The 14,367-nt window shown below is 42.8% G+C and overlaps 1 protein-coding gene across 1 annotated transcript in view; it reads left to right on the forward strand.

Annotated features, from left to right (window-relative positions):
• The window catches only part of LOC138950898 (chromatin target of PRMT1 protein-like), a 53,474-nt gene that overhangs the window by 23,614 nt on the left and 15,493 nt on the right, over positions 1 to 14,367 (forward strand). The gene's annotated exons all lie outside the window — the stretch shown is intronic.

Raw genomic sequence — 14,367 nt, forward strand, 5'->3', positions numbered from 1 at the left:
AAACAGCTATTTTTCCCATTTTCTCTGAAGTTTTTGAGATTGAATACCTCACCTATATATGATATATAGGGCAAAGTAAGCCCCATCTTTTGATACCAGTTTGGTTTACCTTGCTTCAAGGTCAAGGTCACAGGAGCTCTTCAAAGTTGGATTATATTTTGAAGTGACCTTGACCCTGAACTATGGAAGATAACTGTTTCAAACTTAAAAATTATGTGGGGCACATGTTATGCTTTCATCATGAGACACATTTGGTCACATATGATCAAGGTCAAGGTCACTTTGACCCTTATGAAATGTGACCAAAATAAGGTAGTGAACCACTAAAAGTGACCATATCTCATGGTAGAAAGAGCCAATAAGCACCATTGTACTTCCTATGTCTTGAATTAACAGCTTTGTGTTGCATGACCTTGGATTTTGGTAGGAAAAATGTGTAAAGCAGTTCTTAGTGTATGATGTCATTGCTAGGTTTAGTTATTTGACCTTGACCCTGAAGGTCAAGGTCATGTAAAGGTCAAGGTCAAGCATGTGAGTCGTATGGGCTTTGCCCTTCTTGTTTATTCCTTCTTTTTGGACCTCGGTTGCATGCAGGCTGCTTCAACCCTGAGTTTTGACTTTTTGTTGTTGTTGTAAGGCATCCTTCTTGATTGGTCTTTTTTTCAATCACATCAAGTAAATCACAAAATATTTCTTAATCTTAATTCAAAATCATTTCTTTAGGCTTTTTATGAAATGAATTCATTACAACATGCCCACTCTGCACAGAAAGCGGGCACGAGGTTGGTTACATCAGGCACGAGGTTGGTTACAGCAGGCACGAGGTTGGTTACAGCGGGCACGAGGTTGGTTACAGCGGGCACGAGGTTGGTTACAGCGGGCACGAGGTTGGTTACAGCAGGCACGAGGTTGGTTACAGCGGGCACGAGGTTGCTTACAGCAGGCACGAGGTTGGTTACAGCAGGCACGAGGTTGGTTACAGCAGGCACGAGGTTGGTTACAGCAGGCACGAGGTTGGTTACAGCAGGCACGAGGTTGGTTACAGCGGGCACGAGGTTGGTTACAGCAGGCACGAGGTTGGTTACAGCAGGCACGAGGTTGGTTACAGCTGGCACGAGGTTGCTTACAGCAGGCACGAGGTTGGTTACAGCAGGCACGAGGTTGGTTACAGCAGGCACGAGGTTGGTTACAGCAGGCACGAGGTTGGTTACAGCAGGCACGAGGTTGGTTACAGCGGGCACGAGGTTGGTTACAGCGGGCACGAGGTTGGTTACAGCGGGCACGAGGTTGCTTACAGCAGGCACGAGGTTGGTTACAGCAGGCACGAGGTTGGTTACAGCGGGCACGAGGTTGGTTACAGCGGGCACGAGGTTGGTTACAGCGGGCACGAGGTTGGTTACAGCAGGCACGAGGTTGGTCACAGCGGGCACGAGGTTGGTCACAGCTGGCACGAGGTTGGTTACAGCGGGCACGAGGTTGGTTACAGCGGGCACGAGGTTGGTTACAGCGGGCACGAGGTTCATTACAGCGGGCACGAGGTTGGTTACAGCGGGCACGAGGTTGGTTACAGCGGGCGCGAGGTTGGTTACAGCGGGCGCGAGGTTGGTGTTGGTTACAGCGGGCACGAGGTTGGTGTTGGTTACAGCGGGCATGAGGTTGGTTACAGCGGGCAAGAGGTTGGTTACAGCGGGCACGAGGTTGGTTACAGCAGGCACGAGGTTGGTTTCAGCGGGCACGAGGTTGGTTACAGCGGGGAACGAGGTTGGTTACAGCGGGCACGAGGTTGGTGACAGCGGGCACGAGGTTGGTGACAGCGGGCACGAGGTTGGTTACAGCGGGCATGAGGTTGGTTACAGCGGGCACGAGGTTGGTCACGCGGCGGGCACGAGGTTGGTCACAGCGGGCACGAGGTTGGTGACAGCGGGCATGAGGTTGGTCACAGCGGGCACGAGGTTGGTTACAGCGGGCATGAGGTTGGTTACAGCGGGCACGAGGTTGGTTACAGCGGGCACGAGGTTGGTTACAGTGGAACCCCCCGGCCTTTAAAGACCTTCAACAAGCTGAGAAATCGGGTCTTATAAAGGAGGCAGTCTTATAATGGGGGTAATTTTACAGAGGTTAAGAACAGAAAACAAGGTCTTAAAAAGGAGGTAGTCTTAAAGGGGGGGGGGGGGGGTCCACTGTATTGGTATGTGTCCACGTGGAGAGATGGCCTTAGCTTATGTAAAAGCCTGGTCTGAGTCGAATCGTTTACACGGGAAGGACGGCGCGTGTAAAGGTATCTCGATTGCAATCCCATTAGTCAGGACTTCGTCGGAGAATGTTTGACCAAAATGTCAATGATTTGGATTGGAAAATGCATTCTTCACAATTCCGTCTGACGTCATCCAGCAATTATACTCTAACAAATGATAAACTCGCTCGGGGAAGAATTCACTTGTACATTTTACACCGTCACGCATGTCCAGGAGTTTTCTGCACAAACACACACACACACACACACACACAATCACGCACGCACACACACACACAATCACGCACGCACACACACACATGCACACAATCACGCGCACACACAATCACGCACACACACACACACAAACAATCGCACACTGATTCACCACGCACACACACACAACAGGGCGCCCCAGAGTGCGCGTCCCTGCGTCCTATACGCACTATAAGCCGAAATCACGTACTAGAAATTCACGGAAGGGGTCCCGGGGCGCTCAACCTATAAAGAGCGGGTCCCGGGACGCACTAAATTTTCGTTTCAGATAATCTTTTCAGACTGGAGCCGTCAGCTAACATTACAAAAGAAAGACCAGAAGTCAAGGTGAAAGTGTGCGTGTGGATTGCATTTAACAAGGTATAGTTAAAGTGTCCTCCTAGAATGTCCTAGTGATAAAACAAACGCCCACTTCATGTCACATTATTCGCGATCACAATGCGATATAGACTTATGTACATGGGGGGTTTGGGGATCAGGGACCCTCTAAACATTACAATTTGGGGTCTCGGGACTCTCTAGGACGGGCGTCCGTGGATGCCCTGCACACACACACCACACACACACGGCACACACAGACACGTCACACACACACGGCACACACCAGGGGCGGATCAGTTCATTTTATGGTGGGGGGGGGGGGGGGGGGGGTTCCAAAAGTATATTGTAGCTTGCTAGGGGGGTCCGAAAATTTTGATAAAAAGGATGCAAAATGGTACAATCTGGTGCATTCTGAGGATGATCATTACCAGTTTCAGGCAGCCCTCTTTTTATATTTAGTCAAGTTTTGACTAAATATTTTAACATCGAGGGGGAATCGAAACGAGGGTATGGTGTATGTGTGTCTGTCTGTCTGTGCGTGTGTGTGTGTGTGTGTGTGTGTGTGTGTGTGTGTGTGTGTAGAGCGATTCAGACTAAACTACTGGACCGATCTTTATGAAATTTGACATGAGAGTTCCTGGGTATGAAATCCCCGAACGTTTTTTTCATTTTTTTGATAAATGTCTTTGATGACGTCATATCCGGCTTTTCGTGAAAGTTGAGGCGGCACTGTCACGCCCTCATTTTTCAACCAAATTGGTTGAAATTTTGGTCAAGTAATCTTCGACGAAGCCCGGGGTTCGGTATTGCATTTCAGCTTGGTGGCTTAAAAATTAATTAATGACTTTGGTCATTAAAAATCGGAAAATTGTAAAAAAAAATAAAAATTTATAAAACGATCCAAATTTACATTTATCTTATTCTCCATCATTTGCTGATTCCAAAAACATATAAATATGTTATATTCGGATTAAAAACAAGCTCTGAAAATTAAATATATAAAAATTATTATCAAATTTTTTTTTTCGAAATCGTTTTAAAAACACTTTCACCTTATTCCTTGTCGGTTCCTGATTCCAAAAACATATAGATATGATATGTTTGGATTAAAAACACGCTCAGAAAGTTAAAACGAAGAGAGGTACAGAAAAGCGTGCTATCCTTCTCAGCGCAACGAATATCCCGCTCTTCTTGTCAATTCCACGGGCACTGCCTTTGCCACGGGCGGTGGAGTGACGATGCTACGAGTATACGGTCTTGCTGCGTTGCGTTGCGTTCAGTTTCATTCTGTGAGTTCGACAGCTACTTGACTAAATATTGTATTTTCGCCTTACGCGACTTGTTTTGTTTTGTTTTGTGTTTGGTCAGTTTGAGATCAGAAATCCCTAACAACAACCCCCCCCCCAAAAAAAAAAATTTTTTTTTTGGCTGGGGGGGAGGGTTTTCGGAAACCCCAGAAACCCCCCCCCCCCCCTCGTCCGCCCCTGCACACACACACACACACACACTGATACACACAAACACACACACACACACACGTCACACACACACACACACGTCACACACACACACGTCACACACACACACACACACACGTCACACTGATACACACAAACACACACACACACACACAGAGACACACACACACACACACACACACACATAGACACACACACACACACAGAGACACACACACACACATAGACACACACACACAGAGAGACACTCACACACACACACACACAGACACACACACACAGACACACACACACAGACACACACACACACATACACACACACACACACACACGTCACACACACACACACGTCACACTGATACACACACACACACACACGTCACACTGACACACACACACACACACACACGTCACACTGATACACACATACACACATACACACACATACACACACACACACATCACTTGAGTGCTACCTCGACATTTTTTTTATTGACAGAATTGAATGAAATGACGTTATCAAAAACATAATATTGTAAACAATGAAGGATGAACTTGGGGATTATTATATGAAGTCTTATATCGCGCGCGTATCTCCAGACTCGGACTCAAGGCGCAGGGATCTATTTATGCCGTGTGAGATGGAATTTTTTACACAATACATCACGCATTCACATCGACCAGCAGATCGCAGCCATTTCGCTGGGATCTTATCGCTGTCCGCGACTTGTTTGTCAGATGACGTTGTTGTTTTCGACCACGACTGGAACCCTGCCAAATTATGATGTTTTTACTTTTAACAGATTTACAATGAACAGCAAACGTATTATGTTCAGATTGCATGATTGATTTTTGTTTCGGAACATTGAATTGATCATTTGTAGATGCTATCTCTCTGTCTATGTGTCTGTCTTCTGTCAAAATGAAACAATGCCACATTTTTAATTTTATAAAAGTACACTGATATCTATTTTCGGACATGGCAGATTGTGAACAGTTTAAACAGCGCTTTTACGATCACTTTTACCTCCGACTTCTGATGCCATTTTTTATAATGGGGGAAATGTTTTTTTCAATTGTTTGAAATTTTTTTTTATATGTGATTGTGTGAACTCTTCGCGGCATTGTGTATTTTTTTGTGTTAAATTGGCTCGGATGCTCCAGGAAATATGTTCATGCGAATCGAAAAACTGATCTTACTTTAGTCTACGAAAACGACGTGAAATTACGCTAATTCGAGCCATATCGGAAAGACACGTTACAATAGTTCAAAAAGCAAAACGCATCATCACAACAAACGTAAACCAGGGATTAATACCATTCCAAAGTAGGTCCTGTGATTGTAATTCATTGAACAGATACCCCATTTAATTACCCAACCCTTGTTGAATCTTGGCATGTCATCATATTCAAAATTCTGTATCATTAAGTCTGTCCGGTTGATTTCTCTCATTTGTTTCACACTTGTTTCAACACACGCTGAAAATGTTACAGGCAAGATATTATCGAAATCTATCGTGGGTTTTTTTTTTCAATCGGTGTCCGATCTCATTAAAACTATTAAGTGGAAAGAGAGCCATCCACCGTTGTCACCAACAGCAAAGACCGACTAATATCTCTTACCAGTTCGGGGGTTTTAAGGCATATTTTACAGTGCTGTTGGTGCCTACTTGCCGAGTGACTAGCTGGGGTCATATTCTAAATGAAATATAGAAAGTTATATATCAAATGAAAGGAAAATGAATAAGCTTTTCATATTTGCAAAGAGAATTGTGCTATCTGTAAAGGTAAAACAGGTTATGGGGGTGACAACATGATTTTTGTTGAAATTTGTACGCCCATTTTTTGGAACACGTGACAAGCACAAAGAAGAAATTTTTTTTGTGTTCAGTTTATTTTAGATATGCTGCTAACTAGTCTGTTTTGGCATTCATTTTACATAACATAGCAAAGTTTTTTTGAGTTTTGCTGATAAACAAAAAAGTTATTGTCACCTGAATACCCCCACCCAAATTTCAAAGTTGGACGTTTCATGCCTAAGGCCCCCCCCCCAAAAAATATTCTGTTTACGGTATCCTGACTGACCCTATTTTTTCGCGCGACCCTAGACTTTTGTTTGGCATTTGGTAAAAAAAAATAAATAAATAAAAAAATAAAAATTGAGAAAAAATTTGAAAAAAAAATTTTGAAAAAAAAAATTAAAATTTGAAAAAAAAGGGGGCTTTGTTTTTTGGCAAAATAACTTAAAAATATGTTTTGGGGAAAAAAAAAATTAAAAAAATCCCGACCTACCGACCCTATTTTTTTGGCCTATGTTACCGTTAACAGACTTACTTATAACAAAAACCCAGCTTGTTTCAGTCATAAAGTGTGTCTTAAATATGAGTTTATCCACTGTCCGACCCATCCAATGTAAAAAAAAAAAAAAAAAAAAAAAATTATAATTAGATAATTGAATTGGTCAGTGGAAAACTACAGGGGGGGCATCGTAAGTTTGCTTACGATGGGCAAGGGAGCGAACTGGTAAGAGATATATATTACCCAACTAGCAGTTAAGCCCGGCTTCGCCCGGGAGTAAGCGGAGCCCTGTAGCAATTTAAGACGCTCGCTATCCCATTATCATTAGCTTTACCTCCTTTGTTTGGATACAAAAAAAGAGTTATCTCCCTTACCTTCTAGAAATTTCCGGAACTCTCCAGTTAATTTTTCTTTCTTCATTTCTTCCCCTCATAGGAGCAATAGCGAGTCTCTAATATCACTGGCATGATGTGCTTGCTACAGGTGAACAGTAAGCACTGAACTGGTCTTGCACCATACAGGCTGTATTCAATAAATGGGAGGTCCATAATCTGAGAAAGGAAACAATGAATCAAGAAACTAAAACCCAGGTGCACATCTGCGGCACCTAGGGAGTGTACGTGCACAATATCTTGTTCCTGCCTCTTGCCATCTCAGAGGTATGGCGACCACAGACAGACAGACACACACACACACACACACACACACAGACAGCCTCGGACAGACACTCTCTTTCTCTTCGCCCGGGAGTAAGCGGAGCCCTGTTGCAATTTAAGACGCTCGCTATCCCATTATGATTAGCTTTACCTCCTTTGTTTGGATACAAAAAAAGAGTTATCTCCCTTACCTTCTAGAAATTTCCGGAACTGTCCAGTTAATTTTTCATTCTTCATTTCTTCCCCTCATAGGAGCAATAGCGAGTCTCTAATATATCACTGGCATGATGTGCTTGCTACAGGTGAACAGTAGGCACTGAACTGGTCTTGCACCATATAGGCTGTATTCAATAAATGGGAGGTCCATAATCTGAGAAAGGAAACAATGAATCAAGAAACTAAAACCCAGGTGCACATCTGCGGCACCTAGGGAGTGTACGTGCACACTATCTTGTTCCAGCCTCTTGCCATCTCAGAGGTATGGCGACCACAGACAAAAAAGAGTTATCTCCCTTACCTTCTAGAAATTTCCGGAACTGTCCAGTTAATTTTTCATTCTTCATTTCTTCCCCTCATAGGAGCAATTATAGCGAGTCTCTAATATCACTGGCATGATGTGCTTGCTACAGGTGAACAGTAGGCACTGAACTGGTCTTGCACCATATAGGCTGTATTCAATAAATGGGAGGTCCATAATCTGAGAAAGGAAACAATGAATCAAGAAACTAAAACCCAGGTGCACATCTGCGGCACCTAGGGAGTGTACGTGCACACTATCTTGTTCCTGCCTCTTGCCATCTCAGAGGTATGGCGACCACAGACAAAAAAGAGTTATCTCCCTTACCTTCTAGAAATTTCCGGAACTGTCCAGTTAATTTTTCATTCTTCGTTTCTTCCCCTCATAGGAGCAATAGCAAGTCTCTAATATCACTGGCATGATGTGCTTGCTACAGGTGAACAGTTATCTCCCTTACCTTCTAGAAATTTCCGGAACTGTCCAGTTAATTTTTCATTCTTCATTTCTTCCCCTCATAGGAGCAATAGCAAGTCTCTAATATCACTGGCATGATGTGCTTGCTACAGGTGAACAGTAGGCACTGAACTGGTCTTGCACCATATAGGCTGTATTCAATAAATGGGAGGTCCATAATCTGAGAAAGGAAACAATGAATCAAGAAACTAAAACCCAGGTGCACATCTGCGGCACCTAGGGAGTGTACGTGCACACTATCTTGTTCCTGCCTCTTGCCATCTCAGAGGTATGGCGACCACAGACAAAAAAGAGTTATCTCCCTTACCTTCTAGAAATTTCCGGAACTGTCCAGTTAATTTTTCATTCTTCATTTCTTCCCCTCATAGGAGCAATAGCGAGTCTCTAATATCACTGGCATGATGTGCTTGCTACAGGTGAACAGTAGGCACTGAACTGGTCTTGCACCATATAGGCTGTATTCAATAAATGGGAGGTCCATAATCTGAGAAAGGAAACAATGAATCAAGAAACTAAAACCCAGGTGCACATCTGCGGCACCTAGGGAGTGTACGTGCACACTATCTTGTTCCTGCCTCTTGCCATCTCAGAGGTATGGCGACCACAGACAGACACACACACAGACAGACACTCTCTCCTCTTGCCATCTCAGAGGCATGGCGACCACAGACAAAAAAGAGTTATCTCCCTTACCTTCTAGAAATTTCCGGAACTGTCCAGTTAATTTTTCATTCTTCATTTCTTCCCCTCATAGGAGCAATAGCAAGTCTCTAATATCACTGGCATGATGTGCTTGCTACAGGTGAACAGTAGGCACTGAACTGGTCTTGCACCATATAGGCTGTATTCAATAAATGGGAGGTCCATAATCTGAGAAAGGAAACAATGAATCAAGAAACTAAAACCCAGGTGCACATCTGCGGCACCTAGGGAGTGTACGTGCACACTATCTTGTTCCTGCCTCTTGCCATCTCAGAGGTATGGCGACCACAGACAGACACACACACAGACAGACACTCTCTTTTATTTATATGTATAGATGTATAGATGTATCGATTGAACACTGGATTTCCCTTCTTTGAGCCATGTGACGTCAGAGGCCGACAAAACTTCATATTTAGGCGGCCAGCCGAGACTACAAAATAATGCATGTTTGTGTGCGTTCAATCATAAAAACTAAAAGAAATACTAACCAGAATCGATCGATACATAAATGTTATTTGTATTTTTGACCAAAATATGAAATTTTACACAGATCTCGACAGTCATTGTTCACCTCGACCGCTAGCGCGGTCTCGGAGGAACACTGACTGTCTCGATCTGTGTAAAATCTGTGTGATATCACTGTCGAAACAGACCAATAGCAGAAGACATCACCACACAGTCCGTCAATGTTAGATATATTGCTATTTATCTGGACGTTTTGTATTCACTGTAAATAAATTACAAAAGTATTTGTCTCAGTTTTGGCTGTTCCATATTCCTCCCTCCGATCCCAGTAAACATTTTGGGTGCGCCGCGCATGCGCCGCGCATGCACCATACACCTGCGCCGTGCATGCGCCTCATGGAACTTTGGTGCATGCGCCTCAGTCAATACTATGATCGTCCACTAGTCGACGCGGCGCATGCGTATAGGGTGCGCCTGACCATCGCGTGACCATGCCTGGAGCAGGTGACATGCATGCTAGAAGTCGATGCGGCGCATCCCAAGTAATTCGAAGTAATTCGAAGTAAAACAAAATTCGAGTTAAGATGACTATGCATGTACGCAATCTAACTGGACACACTGTTGACTTGAAAGACATATTGTAATATCATACATGGCATCAAGCAATAATCAAAGACACAAATGGAAAACGTGTAATTAACACCGTTACCTACTATACAATTGATAATATATATATATACCACTCACTTGCTATTCGCCTAAATGCTTGCGGTGTGCTGTGACACATGTAAGAAACCAAAAGAAAAAATAACTTTACTTTGGCGAAAAGAGCATATGCTGCTTATTTTTGTACATAACTGCTATAACTGTATTTTTACATGTAAAAAACATAGAGATATATCTTACCATTTCACCAAGACGGTCAAATTATTGACGATGAATAACGCATAATAAGGGGAGATCATGATGACGTACATGTCTATGGTTGCACAGTTGCCGCCCTTGGTTCAAAAACCCGGGGAACAGGATCAGAAATATTTAGTCGCTGGAACCTATAAGGTTATGCGGCGACTTATCAGATGATAATGTTTCGAACTTATCTTTTAAAAATTAAGTAAACAAATCTATGGAATATTTTGGAGTTCCATTGTGATTGGTTAAACAGATCTATATATCTTCTTATTATTTTATCTACTGTGTTTACATTTGAAAACAGATCTTTTCCGACGCCCCCCACTAAATTCATTTAAAAAAAAAAACAAGACCTATAGGCTCTCGAAAATTTGATTTTCATAAGCACATTCCCCCCCTCTTCGTTCACAAAAAATCCGCAGGCGCTAGCTCTTACGGTTAGGACGCCGCTCTCGTGAAACGTTTTGGGGAAATCAAGCTGCTTGCCGTAAGGGGCCAGATATTGTTTTGCCAATTTTTTTTAGTGTACCCCTTCAATAGCATGATACTGTCTTAAAAGGATTTTGAAATCGCTTGAGCCGTTTAGCCGCCGAATTAAATTAAAGAAATAGCTATATTTGGACTTTTTCACATTTTAAAGCTGGGTTTTTTTCCTACCGTCTGCACGACCAACCCACAATCCGATGTACCTTTCGGCTCTACGTAAAAACAAAATTAACAAACAAACAAACCAACAACAACAAAAACCAAGCAAAACAAATACACCCGCATTTTGGAACTGCGCGGCGTCGGTATGGCGCATTGACAGTGGCGATGGTGTAACCTAGAATTTAAATGCACCGGCGCGTAGTCTCCGCGGCGTATGTCCGCGCAGGTGGGATCGCCCAAGCGACGGTGAATGCATGCGCGGCGCACCATAAATGTTTACTGGGATTATTATTTCTTTTTGTTCACTACAAATGCTTTTGAAGTACTAACATGGGCTCAACTTTTTTTTCTCTCGGCCCATTCTAATTATCATACCTCTGAATGGATGAATGAATAAAAGAATGTGGTGTATTAATAATTCATTCATTCATTCATCCATTCAGAGGTATGAGGGCCCCAAAGGGGGGGTATCATCACGATCACGGGAAGGGAAATTTTAGCTTTCACGATCACAGTTACCTTGATTTTTGTTTTCACGATCACAAACACCTTGACGAATAGAGGATCATAGAGTGATACAGCTGTGAAAAATGTACGTTGAAAATAAAATGCTTTGCAATAATGCCCATCACGATCACGAAAACAAATGACGATCACGATCACGAGACTTGATTTTTTTGCCATCACGGATCACTGGCAAAGTCCCATCACGATCACAGAAATGAAAATTTCGGCAATCACGGTCACAGAAAGGTAAAACAAGTCGCGTAAGGCGAAAATACAATATTTAGTCAAGTAGCTGCCATTTTTCAGCAAGACCGTATACTCGTAGCATCGTCAGTCCACCGCTCATGGCAAAGGCAGTGAAATTGACAAGAAGAGCGGGGTAGTAGTTGCGCTAAGAAGGATAGCACGCTTTTCTGTACCTCTCTTTGTTTTAACTTTCTGAGCGTGTTTTTAATCCAAACATATCATATCTATATGTTTTTGGAATCAGGAACCGACAAGGAATAAGATGCAAGTGTTTTTAAATTGATTTGGACAATTTAATTTTGATAATAATTTTTATATATTTAATTTTCAGAGCTTGTTTTTAATCCGAATATAACATATTTATATGTTTTTGGAATCAGCAAATGATGGAGAATAAGATAAACGTAAATTTGGATCGTTTTGAAAATTTTTATTTTTTTTTACAATTTTCAGATTTTTAATGACCAAAGTCATTAATTAATTTTTAAGCCACCAAGCTGAAATGCAATACCGAACCCCGGGCTTCGTCGAAGATTACTTGACCAAAATTTCAACCAATTTGGTTGAAAAATGAGGGCGTGACAGTGCCGCCTCAACTTTCACGAAAAGCCGGATATGACGTCATCAAAGACATTTATCAAAAAAATGAAAAAAAATGTTCGGGGATTTCATACCCAGGAACTCTCATGTCAAATTTCATAAAGATCGGTCCAGTAGTTTAGTCTGAATCGCTCTACATACACACACACACAGACAGACAGACAGACAGACAGACGCACATACACCACGACCCTCGTTTCGATTCCCCCTCGATGTTAAAATATTTAGTCAAAACTTGACTAAATATAAAAAACGCCAATCACGATCACGATTTTAAACCCTTTGGGGCCCTCAGGTATGTTATTATTAACACACACACACACACACACACACACACACACACACACACACACACACACACACACACACACACACAATGGGGTGTGTTTGTAAACTCTCCTGCCAAATAATGATCATTTCTTTCACATGAACTAATCACCCTATCAATTCCCACCCTCTTTTTTCACGTCGAAGGTTTGACCGTGAGTCAAAATTACTCTTTAAACATGAAAATCATGGGTGGCATTTGATGTGGTCGAACTACACGCAGGGTATGGACCCTGTTACCAGTGTCACACTTTATAATTAAATCCATTCCTTTTCCCGATGATGGTGATCGACACACCCGGGTTCGTGTTGGCAATTGCACATGAACCCCAATTCTATTTCGTATTTCTATAAACAGAATGATCATGATGTGGATTTGATATATTATGTGCACCACGCGCACGATAACCTTTCCAGCCAATATTTCACCTTAAACCATTAGTTTTTCTGCTGACGGTTGTGCACGCTCACAGTTTTGCACACGTAACTTTTACTTCCTTTCATTGCACATTTCGAGCGTAAAGGTCCCTTTGAGAATTTGATATCTGAGCTTAGGACTGATGTGACGATTGCTTTCTTCTTTGATCAGTTAATATTCGTGTTTTGCTGTTGTTGGTGTTTTAGTGGTTCTTTCAAGTGTTGTTTGCATACGCTTCCATATCCCCTTCAACGTTAAGCTCAAAACGATTCATCACTTTCTGAGAGAAATGATGTTAATTTTTGGTGCACGCGGGTACGGTGAGGTTGACCCTGCGACGTGTGCTCTATTCTCATAGCCATTAATGTCCTAACACCAAAACAACGCACAGCTAGACAGGCAGACAGATACGCTCGCGCGCTCATACACACACACACGCACACGCGCACACACATACACGCGCACACACGCACACACACACGCGCGAGCACACACGCACACACACACGCGCGCGCACGCACGAGCGCGCGCGCACACACACACACACACACACACACACACCGTGACTGTGACACACACACACACGCGCGAGCACGCCACACACACACACGCACACACACACGCGCGCGCACGCACGAGCGCACACACACACACACACACACACACACACACACACACACACACACACACACACATGTCGAAGCTGCTTTTCAAGGCCCAGTTTTACCTAAGAGACCGACTGTATATTGTGTTATTGTATTTGTCAGACTTGATTGTACCAAGTCCCTACACATGTTGTAATGCGCTTAGAGCCAAATATTTTTGTTTTTTGTAAGGGATAGGCGCAATATAAATACACTTTATTATTATCATTATAACTTTACGTGATCGAGGAAACAACGTCACGTGATCGAAGAAACAACGTCACGTGCTATAACTCTTGGTGAAGCGGAGGTGTGAATAGAAAAGAGGGAGTATGACGGCTTACTAGTGCCAAAACCTAGGGTTACCATTTTCACGTGAAAATTAGTAATTAACAGTGTTAATTACTAATTTTCATTTTTGCCTCGTTTTCGGTCACAGTAGTCGGACTTTAAGAAGTCTGCACTGAGAGACTTCAACGTCCGGCAAACATCACTCTCACACTATTTCTGAAATATCTTTTAAGGCCTTATTGAGCAGGTTATCCGACGGGAAAATGCATGTCACAGTTTTCTGCAATAGCGCTTTCCTTTAACGTTGTTTTGGGTATCTTAGAAAAGAATAATCGACCCCGAAAACTTTCG

Source organism: Littorina saxatilis, linkage group LG16 (genome assembly GCF_037325665.1).
Source record: "Littorina saxatilis isolate snail1 linkage group LG16, US_GU_Lsax_2.0, whole genome shotgun sequence".
NCBI classification, from domain to species: Eukaryota; Metazoa; Mollusca; class Gastropoda; order Littorinimorpha; family Littorinidae; genus Littorina; species Littorina saxatilis.